This window comes from Octopus sinensis, linkage group LG6 (assembly GCF_006345805.1).
Source record: "Octopus sinensis linkage group LG6, ASM634580v1, whole genome shotgun sequence".
NCBI classification, from domain to species: Eukaryota; Metazoa; Mollusca; class Cephalopoda; order Octopoda; family Octopodidae; genus Octopus; species Octopus sinensis.
In genome coordinates, this window is record NC_043002.1 from 85,354,391 (window position 1) to 85,366,799 (window position 12,409).

At 38.8% G+C, this 12,409-nt stretch overlaps 1 protein-coding gene across 1 annotated transcript in view; it reads left to right on the forward strand.

Moving 5' to 3' along the window:
• Window positions 1–1,217: 1,217 nt before the first annotated feature.
• LOC115213157 (organic cation transporter protein) overlaps window positions 1,218–12,409 on the forward strand; it is a 508,715-nt gene continuing 497,523 nt past the window's right edge. The window contains exon 1 of the mRNA XM_029782092.2: window positions 1,218–1,685. The gene's annotated coding sequence lies outside the window, so the exon portion shown is untranslated. The remainder of the gene's footprint in view (window positions 1,686–12,409) is intronic.

Below are 12,409 nucleotides of genomic sequence, written 5' to 3' on the forward strand. Positions count from 1 at the left end.
TGAACGACCGCACTGACTCGTCAGGTTTGCGACCGCATAGTGACTTCGCTGTTGCTTGGCATCAGGTCAACGGACCCATGATTAAAAGTATTCCAGTTTTTTTTTTTTTTTTTTTTGTAGGTTTTTATTTTAAAAGGGAGGAAGTATTTATTAATACATTAAATCAATGTTTTTCCTTTATTTAAGAGGGTAGTGATTTATTTGAGAAGTAAAAAAGAAAAAAAAAAACGGCTGTTATTTCTAACAGGTAAAAATTCTTTTGTTGGGTTGGTAAAAGCTCAGACGCGAACTGTTCCCACTTTGATTCAGATGGAATCACTTCCTTTACTTGACAAAAAATACTTAGAAAAGGCAAGAAAGTTGACATCGTAGCTTCTCTATAATTCAAGGTTATTGATGTAATGTTTTTTGGTGGGGAGAAAAGGCAAGAACGACGCAACCTTCAAGTTCACTCTCTCATAAATGTAAATCCCCCTCTCCCACTGTTTATATATTTATTTATAATAGTGGTTCAGGCATGCTTGTGTGCGTGTGTTTTTATAAATAAATATGTTACTGTACGCGTGCAAATCCGTAACCCAAGTTTATTTAACCCTCCATCCAATTCGTCCCTCTTACAGTTGTTCTCTCTCTCTAGTCCTCTCATTGATGTTCACTTTGTTTATATTAATGGTCCAGTAGGCATTTTTAGTGAAACAAAAAGACATGTTCTGAAGAGTAACTGAGAGTTATTTACATCCACCACGACGTAACGACGTCTCCACAACCTCGCAATTCTTTCCCCCTTGTCTCTGCAACCCCTTCTTAAATCATAGTCATTCTACTTACTTTCCTTCGCTTTTTATTTTCTTCAATTCAATTACACCATCTTCCTTCTACCCTCGTTCTCTCTTTCCGTCCGATTTTCTTCTTCTTCTTCTTCTTCTTCTTATCTTATTTTCATTTCCCTCTCCGTTCTTTATCCTCTTCTGCTCTTGTCCTTCTTTGTTCTTTCCTTCGCTCCTCAACTTCGTCCCCATCGCCGCCACGTCTCTCGCTCTCATTCTTTATCCTCTACCGTATTATGTCCGTCTGTCTCTCTTTCTTTAAACCGTTCTATTTTCTACTCTCTTTGTGACCATTTTCTTTCTCCCTTTCTTTTTTTTTTTTGCATCTACTTGATTTCTTCGAATTTTGTCCTTGTTTGTTCTGAGTCTATTGTTATGATTATTATTTTTTTGCCTCCATACTCTTTCTTCTTTTTATTCTGTCTTTCACTTTCTCTTCTTACCTCTCTTCATTCGCTCTGTCTGACTATCTCTCCGAGAGTCACTCAGCCCGCAGTGCTCGTCTCCCTCACCACCACTACCACCATCAATATCAATACACACACATTTGCTAGCTCTCACCACCACTACTACTATTTCATCGGCAAACACAGCTTTCCATCGGTACTAGAGTTGTTATTGTTATTTCATCGAGAAGCCAGCATTAACGGCCGATGCGATACTACTATATAGTCACTTAGTAGTTAACAGATTTGCTATTGCACCGGCATATCAAGTCGGCTGCAGGAAGGCCCTAACTACACGGAGCTAGCTCCACGCGGCTCTTATAACAAGGATCAAAGGAGATTAGTCTGTGTAATATATGATTATCGTAGTAAGAATCGGACATACTTTGCTGGTTTAGCCTACATTTTTCAGGTAAGATACATATTTTTATCTTTCTTTTCTTTTGTCAATCGTATGCTAGAGCGCACTGTACACCCAAATGCACACATACACACAATTTAGCGCTCACTTTGTCGTATATTGCTGGTTGTCTCATTCAGAGAAATAAATATGGTGAAACGTAAAGGGTGGGGGGTGAGATAATTTATACGCGTACACTAAAATGAAAAGTAAATTTTTTGTGGTCTCAGGCTATAGTAAAGTGTACTCGGAGCACAAAAACATCCTTACATAACGCAGTTATGTTTATTTATTGTTCATATGCGAGTTGGCGTCTCTCATTTTCTTTTATACAATTTCCTGACTGTGTACGTGTAACAAAATAAATAAAGCAAAGATATGTTACTATGACCGAAGAAAGGGAAAAAAATCTGACATTTATTCTTCGATTAACAGGGTAGATCTAACAACATCACACACACGCACACACACATTCTTTCTCTCTGCTTTTTCTTTCTCACACACATTCTCTGCTTCTCTGCTTTTTCTTTCTCTCTCTCTGACACGCACACATTCCCTCTCTCTCTCTCTCTCTCTCTCTCTCTGACGCACACACTCTTGTAAAGAGTATGTGTTAAAGTTGAGGTATATATATATACCTTTGTATTTCCCGAAATACTCAGGTGAGAAGCGTGTATTTAACAAGCACCCACAGAGCTTAGTACACTCAAGAACGTCTGTATTTTGTGTTGCGCGTACTACTGCGTATGATAGGGTACATACATCTATCCTGCCAGGTGAGGGAGTGACACTCTAGGGTACGGACACCGTTACATCACAGAATAGCAAGCAGGTTGCTACCTGCGCGGAGCATGCATTTAGATACACATAGCTTACCTGTTTAAACGAAGCTACTATATAGATTTATGCGTGTGACATTAAAAATTTCAAATGTGAATTTTCCTGAACTCGATTTAATTAGAATATTCAAGAGAGCATGCACTTACAAGTGTCTGTGTATTGTATGTGTGTTTATATGGGTTCGATTTTTCATTTCCTTTCATTTTCACTCTCTTATCCTCTTTATCACATTCTTTCCTGTAAATCTCTCTCTCTCTCCTTTTCTCTCTCTCTCTCTCTCTCTCTCTCTCTTTCTCTCTTTCTGTGTCTCTCTCACTGCATTTATAAATGCCAAACATGCAGATTCTTCTAGGAACAAGTTTTATCGTTTAATTTTAAAATGTTTGTAGTTTAGGGCATAAAAACAAGGTATTATTTTGTCTGTGAATTGTTTTTTTTTTTAATTACATTATTTGACAATGTTTTATGACAAAAATAGTATGTTTGCATCTTGAGAAAGATATAGTTTGTTATGTTTATTCTTACGGTATTTATTTTTCTACAATGTGTGTTTGTATATATACTATATGCATAGAAATACACAAACTTACGTGCGTGCACATCGAACGTGTCGTTTGTGATAATAATACTCTATCTTCGAATGCAGCGTACGCGCATCCACGGATACGCGCTAATTTTGTTCGGATGTTGTGAACGATGTATGCAAGTGTCTACACGCACGCACACACACACACACCTATCTTATTACAGTATCTATCTTTTGTACTCACATACACGCACGTGCGCACACACACACACACACACATATACACACATATCTATACATACATACATATAATCAATACTTCTTAAAATGACACAAGTCAATCGCTGTTCAACGCAATTCATAGTTCATAAAACTCTAATGGCTTCCCCACATTTTTTCCCTCAACGGTTGCTCATTTTAAACTGAAATTAATATAAAACAAGCACAATGGCATAGTTCAGTGCTTCCTTTTTTTAGTGGTAGGTACTTCGACTATCGGAACTTGTTGACCGTATCCTGTCTTTCATGTTACCATTCTTGTTACTTCCCCTACCCCACCCACTATATAATTCATAATCGGCTTCTTATTTTTGTATATATTAAGCACTTATCTCGACACCTCAATCCTTAAACCAAGTCCCTCCGAAATTCTCGCTCTCTCTCTCTCTCTCTCTCTCTCTCCATTTTATACATTCCTAACTACTACTAAGTTGCATGAGGGACTCTCTGCGATGGTGCTTGAGATAGCAGCCAAATCTCCCTCAAATTATTTCCTGCTATCTTGAAAAAAGGAAGGACAAAGGTATCGGATAAATGTAGATATAACTATACAAAAAAGGCAAAATAAAAAAAATAAACCTAAATTGTCAGACCTGGAATATTTTTCCTCGTAGGTTTCTAAGAAAAAAAAAAGAAAAGGAAAAGAAAAACAAATCTGCTAACATCGAGCCATTTAGGGTAGTCGCTGAACCAACTAGAAATAGCAGCCAAATATCTCCCAAAGCACACTATACCGGGCGAAAGAATACGTACACCCGGTGTTTAAGGTTAGGGTTAGGGTTTAGGGTAGGGATAGGGTTTTTGTTGCACCGAAAACGGGTGGTGTATGTATTCTTTACTTCCGCCCTATACCGTAATGAAACAAAAAGGAACAATGAATAGCGAAATACGGACGGGGATTACTATACCTAAAACAGACGTGATGGCCATGGCTTGAATGTCGTTAGTCTGACAGAAAGGGCTATCTTGGAAGGTAAACAACAATTACCACCAACCTGTAAGGATTCCATCTGAGCATTATCAGTAGGAACTTCTACTGTTAGTCCTTCATACCTCACCTAAAATAACGTGTAAAAGTCGGTTCCAAAAAACTAGCGCCGGAACTGTTTTCCCCACTAACATTTTATGTTATAACTTACCCTTTTTTAGTTAACGAAAAATACCGTCTTTATTTTAAAACCGTCAGTCTGTGTATGTGTGTGTGTGTGTGCTTGCGTGTGTAAGTTTATGCAAATGTATTCAAATACGGTTTTCCTGGTATTTCTTGCGTGAGTAATTTGTGAAGAATAGTGCATTCAAAGAAACGGTGACGGTTTCGTTGAAAATATGACATGTCTAAGTGGTTAATTATCTAATATACCATAAATGTAAATGTAGTGTATTATATCACACAGAAACAGATACACACACATACGCGCACGCACACACACACACACACACACACACACACAGACACAGACACAATATACTGTCAGTCATCTGCTTCTACAGAATTTTGAACATATTCACCTGTTTAATGCAACAGGTGTGTGTGTGTGTAGGTATAATGGTAAATCCAGATATCAATAAATTCAGAATAAATTATATATATTCATACGTTGTATGTATGTTTGTAGGAATGTTTGTATATGTGTATATCTGTATGCATATATATATATATGTGTGTATGCATATATATATATATATATATATATATATGTATAGGTGTATATATATATGTATAGGTGTATATATATATGTATAGGTGTATATATATATATGTATAGGTTGTATATATATATATGTATAGGTGTATATATATATATATATATATGTATAGGTGTATATATATATATATGTATAGGTGTATATATATGTATAGGTGTATATATATATATATGTATAGGTGTATATATATGTATAGGTGTATATATATATATATATATATATGTATAGGTCTATATATACATATATATATGTATAGGTCTATATTTACATATATATATGTATAGGTGTGTGTGTATATTATATACATATATATGTACGTGTGTGTATGTATATATGTGTATGTGTGTGTAGAGAGAGAGCTGTGTGGTTACGAAGTTTGCTTCCCAGCCTGGATTTTCAGTTCACTCCCGATATGTTGTCATCTTGGGTAAATGTCTCCTGTTATAGCCCCAATTTATAGATAAATGTCCCTACAGGCTATCGGAGAAGAAACTGAAAGAAGCCTATCGTTTCCTTTCCCGAGCGTCTGCTAATACATTACATGTACCACGCCCCGGCGTTGTTTTTTTTTTTGTTTTGGGTGTTTGTTCTTTTGGGGGATTTACTATATACACTTTACTCTTTTACTTGTTTCAGTCATTTGACTGTGGCCATGCTGGAGCACCGCCTTTAGTCGAGCAAATCGACCCCAGGACTTATTCTTTGGAAGCCTAGTACTTATTCTATCGGTCTCTTTTGCCGAACCGCTGGATGACGGGGACGTAAACACACCAGCATCGGTTGTCAAGCGATGTTGGGGGGACAAATACACACACACACACACACACACACACACACACACACACACACAACACACACACACACATATATATATATATATATATATATATACATATATACGACGGGCTTCTTTCAGTTTCCGTCTACCAAATCCATTCACAAGGCTTTGGTCGGCCCGAGGTTCGTAAGCTAACTACTTACCACACAGCCACTCCTACGCCTATATATATATATATATATATATATATATATATATAATATAATATATATGTCTGTCTGTATGTATGTATGTAATGTTTGTATGCATGTGTGTGTGTCCTTATCTTGACGTTGCTTGATAGTTGTAAACAAGCGTCACCATCAGTGTCGTTGGTTTGCAATCTTCCATGAAAACATGTCCAGCGGTGGAAAAATATTAACTTGTTTGGTAACATGTGAGGCTTAGTGACAGGAAGGGCATCCGGCTGTAGAAAATCTGTCTTAATGAAATTTGTCTGACCCACACAAACATGAAAAAGTTGACATTAAAGCAATTGTGTGTATGTGTGTGTGTGTGGAGGTGCAATGGCCCAGTGGTTAGGGCAGTGGACTCGCGGTCGTAGGATCGCGGTTTCGATTCCCAGACCAGGCGTTGTGAGTGTTTATTGAGTGAAAACACCTAAAGCTCCACGAGGCTCCGGTAGGGGGTGGTGGCGATCCCTGCTGTACTCTTTCACCACAACATTCTCTCACTCTTTCTTCTGTTGGCCTGCTTGCTTAGCCAGCGGGGTGGCGTCATTTGAAGGCTAAAACAATGCGAAGCGCATTGTGACCAGCGATGTGTAGCAACATCTGATAGCCTGGTCGGTCACGGTGATCACGGTGATATATGTATAGTTCTATGGCAATCTTTCGTCTCTAGTAGACCTTTCCGTCGATTTCCGTAAATTTTTTTTTTTTTTTACATATGGGCTTGCGGGAACTTTTGAAGTAATGAGAGCGAAAGAGACTAAGAGAAAGCGATTGTATGACGAGGGAAGTTCTTTTGAAGTTACCGTGCATGGGAGCATTGATGGACATGCGTGTGTGCGTGCGTGTGTGTGTGTGTGTGTTTGATGGGGTGTGGGAGACAGACAGTATGTTGTGTAAGTGAAGTGCTTCTGTTAGTGTGTGTGAAGAGACAGAGTAATGTGTGAAAGAAAGAGATAACTGAAATTTTTTACTCGGTGTATGTGTATATGTATGTATATTACTTCAAAAGTTTCCGCAAGCCCATATGTAAAAAAAAAAAAAAATTTACGGAAATCGACGGAAAGGTCTACTAGAGACGAATGATCGCCAGTTCTATCTATCTATCTATCTATCTATCTATCTATCTATCTATCTATCTATCTATCTATCTATCTATCTATCTATCTTTCTACCAATGTATTACATAATACACACACACACACATATGTATGTGTGTGTGTCGGCGAAGTTAGTTTCGCACCAATGAGTTCCTAGATTCGACCTCGCTCCGATAAGCTTGTTTACAATGCCCTCCGGTTTAGAGAATTGAGGTAGGCGGAAATTATGCAGAGTCTAATAAAACGAACTACAATTCAAAAACCTTGACGCACAAATCTAACCCTAATTTTTATCCCTGTGAATTTCCTTGAGGGTATAAACACGTGTACCTTTAAAAGAATTCAGATACTTTGCATGCTCATTCAATGAATAATAAAAAGAAAGTGGATGGTGCTAAGTCATCAAAATTGATGTGAGAATTCAAGGCGTGTGCTTGTGTGTGTATGTGTAACCCTGTGGTTAGGATGTTGCGCAGACAATGTTGATTTGATTGAGAGAGTGAGGTAATGCACAGTAGAAACATTTGATCACCATAAACAAATCATCTGTGCAGGTCATTCACTAAGAAATTGCAGAACTCTCATCTATCGCCAGGAAAAAGATCTACAACGAAATATGTGTGTATGTATGTATGTGTGTATGTATGTGTGTATGTATGTATGTATGCATGCATGCCTGCATGTATGTATGTATGTATGTATGTATGTATGTATGTATGTATGTATGTATGTATGTATGCATGCATGTATGTATGTATGTATGTATGTAGGCGTAAGAGTGGCTGTGTGGTAAGTAGCTTGCTTACCAGCCACATGGTTCCGGGATCAGTCCCACTGCGTGGCACTTTGGGCAAGTGTCTTCTACTATAGCCTCGAGCCGACCAAAGTCTTGTGAGTGGATTTGGTAGACGGAAACTGAAAGAAGCCCGTCGTATATATGTACATATGTGTGTGTGTGTGTGTCTGTGTTTGTCCTCCCAGCATCGCTTGACAACCGATGCTGGTGTGTTTAGGTCCCCGTAACTTAGCGGTTCGGCAAAAGAGACCGATAGAATAAATACTAGGCTTACAAAGAATAAGTCGGTGCTCCAGCATGGCCACAGTCAAATAACTGAAACAAGTAAAGGAGTAAAAGAGTATGTGTGCATGTGTGTGTATATCTACATGCGTTTATATTTTGTATATGATTATATGGATTTATATGCATACATATGCATTTACATATGTATGTGTGCATGTATATAAATATATGTACATATGTATGTATTTATGTATGCATGCATGCATTATGTCTGCACTCTCACACACACGCGCACGCATACTAACGGCGTGCTTATTGAAAATTCAATGATGAATATTCAGTTTTGTAGTTATGTTGCAGCAAACCATAACAGAAGGGATTAATTGAATAAAAAGTCATGCCTCTCCACCGCCATATTATTATTTAGTGGTAATAATGGTAACTAAAAAAAAATATAACGTGCCAAATATCTATATATCTAACAATATACACATGTATTTGAAGTTAAATTTACGCATATTTCTCGGTTCTCGGCTACCTATATATTTGGTTTTTAGTGATTCCACGAATTGCAGACATAGTGAAAGTATCACAGTTCAGCGAACGTTATGACCTGTTTTAAGTTTACAGGAAATTCAGGCGTAATGAAAGTACCAGAGCAGTTAATTTCCTTTTGAGAATGCGTCTGTAGAACAAAAAACCAGACGTGCAAACGTTCATACTCATACTTATGCACACGCGCGCGGCAACATCTGATACCCCGACCCCAACTTCATACGTATATATCTTTTTTACTTGTTTCAATCATTGGACTACGGCCATGCTGGGGCACGACCTTGGAAGATTTAACCGAAAGAAATCGTCCCTAGTACTTTTTTTTTCTTCTTTTAAACATGGTACTTGTTCTATGGGTTCCGTTTGCTGAGCCGCTAAGTTATACAAAGAAACACTTAGATATAACATACATACGCACACTCACATTTACACACGCTCACACACATACACTCACACAAACATACTCACACACACACTCACAAACACACACGCACGCACATACTTTTTTTTAGTTTCCGTCAACCATATCCACCGTCAAGGCTTTGGTCGGCCAAGGCTATAACAGAAGACATTTACCCAAGGTGCCCTGCAGTGGGTACTGCACAGTGGGACTGAACCCAAGACCACATGGCTGGAAAGCAAGCTTTTCAACCAAACAACCATGCTTGCATGTATATGTGTATAACGCAGTTTATATATTTATATGCATACATTTATAAATTTATATCATCATCATCATCGTTTAACGTCCATTTTGTATGCTAGCATGGGTTGGACGGTTCAACCGGGGTCTGGGAAGCCAGGAGGCTGTGCCAGGCTCCAGTCTGATCTGGCAGTGTTTCTACGGCTGGATGCTCTTCCTAACGCCAACCACAAAGAGAAAACACAACAACGCGAGGACATGGAACAAGTATAGTGTTATTGGAGATTCAGGAAAGGAAAGAAAGAAGGAGGATTTAACGTTTCGAGCGGAGCTCTTTGTCAGAAACATAGGAAAAGGAAAGATCCAAGGAAGGGAAGACGAATATATATATATATAATTAATAACATCAAAGAGAAATCAGAAATATTAGAAATTTCCATTACCAGTGGCCTAGCATGTAAAAATTTAGTCAATAGACTGTATATTATTCATATAAATGCAGTGTACATTTAAACATTTAAATGTGCATTGTATTTGTGTGTATGTATATATATATATATATATATATATATATATATATATATATATATATATATGTAAAAAGTAAAAAATATATGCAAAATGGGACAAGAACGTGAAACACCTAGAAGACGACACAAGAACCACAGGACGGGACATTCGAAGCCCTCAGTCATCAGTCAAGAACTGGATCATCTTCGCAATTTCGGCTGATTAATCTTGAGATTGCTCCGACCTGGGCAACCCCCAAGGGAAATCTAATCCAAGCGCATTAGATCCCTTGGAAGAAAGCTTCGAATGTATACAACACAAGGATGGAAAACGGACGATGTACACGAATAAAAATACAAAAATACGTGAAAACAATAAGGAAAGCACGAATAAGAATACAAAAACGTAAAAACAATAATGGTAAGGATAAAAACAAAACCAGGACGTAGGACAAGGGTCTTTTGACAGGACGAGTTGAGTTTGGGGCTGGCTTGTAGAGTTGTGCCTTATGGCCACAGGAGACAAACAAAAACGTGTTGCTACAACGACTGCTGGATGCGAAAAGGCCGATATATGGAGGCGCAATGGCCCAGTGGTTAGGGTAGCGGACTCGCGGTTTCAATTCCCAGAGCGGGCGTTGTGAGTGTTTATTGAGTGAAAACACCTAAAGCTCCACGAGGCTCCGGTAGGGGGTGGTGGCGATCCCTGCTGTACTCTTTCACCACAATTTTCTCTCACTCTTTCTTCTGTTGGCCTGCTTGCTTAGCCAGTGGGTTGGCGTCATTTGAAGGCTAAAACAATGCGAAGCGCATTGTGACCAGCGATGTGTTGCAACATCTGACAGCCTGGTCGGTCACGGTGATCACAGTGATATATATATATATATATATATACATATAGACTCACACACACACATCATGAATTTATGCACCCACTCACCCTGTCCAATCCTTACCATTTCTCTTACATTCAGCTCACTACAACTTCAGGACATTCCCTGACATATCTTAGCCACCATCTTCTCTTTCACAGCAGTTAGCCAGGTATCTCCTCTACAGCAAGACACCTGTTTCTTTGCCTCTATCATACTTTAAACTCTCACCAGCTGGCACAAAGCCATCTTCCTTAATATTACATAGCCCCTCAGTTGAAGGGTCTTCTCTTGCAAGTTACCTGGTGACCTCACTGATACTGGAGGTCACATAAAAAAAGCATTTACTACATTCTGTAAAGTGGTTGGTATTAGGAAGGGCATCAAACTATGTAGAATCCATGCCAAAAGCAGACATTGGAGTTTGGCGCAGTCCCTTGGTTTGCCAGCTCCTATTTAATCATCCAACCAATGCCAGCATGGGAAATGAATGTTGCATAATGATGATGATGTATACATAATATACACTCTCTCACACACACACATATGCATTCATAAATACATATATCATCACTATTGTCATTATCATCATCTTTGGTGCTACTGTCCTCTGAGACAGGAAGTCCATATGTTGCTCATGGGTTCCATTTTTGACATGTTTTCTACAGTTGGATGCCCTTCCTAGCACCACCCATTTTACTGGTGTACTGCGTGCATTTTTGTCATGGCACCAACACTAGAGAGATTGCTGTATCCTCAGCAAAACTGAAGAGTCCTCTCTACTCTACTTTCTCTCAATTTGTTCACTGCAAATGTGACCAAGAAGTTGATTGGAAGAAAGAATGGTGATAGAGAAGAAGAAGAAGAAGAAGGAGAGGGAGAGAGAGAGAGAACCAAGAGAAGAACGTGAATGACTGTGTGGTAAGTAGTTTGCTTACCAACCACATGGTTCCGGGTTCATTACCACTGGGTGGCACCTTGGGTAAATGTCTTCTACTATAGCTTCAGGTCAACCAAAGCCTTGTGAGTGGATTTGATAGATGGAAACTGAAAGAAGCCCATCGTATATGTGTGTGTGGTGTGTCTGTGTGTATGTTTGTGTGTCTGTATTTGTTCCCCCCACCAGCACTTGACAACCGATACTGGTGTGTTTACATCCTGGTAACTTAGCAATTCAGAAAAGAGATCGATAGAATAAGTACTAGGCTTGCAAAGAATAAGTCCTGAGGGTCGATTTGTTTGACTAAAGGCGGTGCTCTAGCATGGCCGCAGTCAAATGACTGAAACAAATAAAAGAATAGAAAAAAAAAAGAGAGCATGAGTATGATGGGAGAAGCAGAGTAATGGAAGTAATGCAGTGGCAGAGGAGGGGGTAATGGATAAGAGATGGTGATAGGCAGTTACATGTTAGTTGTTGGTAAAATAGTTGGAAGATGAGTGAGTGATAGGGTGAGGTAACATAATGGAAGAAGCAGTAATGAGAAGTGGAAGCCAATGACATGTGTTAACAAAGAGTAATAGAGAAAGAAGTAGTGATAGAGGGAATGTGAAGGATTGAAGGATAGCAAATATAACCATGGGTAAGGTGGAGGCACATGGCCTAGTGGTTAGAGCATCGGACTTGCGGTTGAGGGATCGCAGGTTCAAATCTCAGACCAGGCGATGTGTGTGTTTAT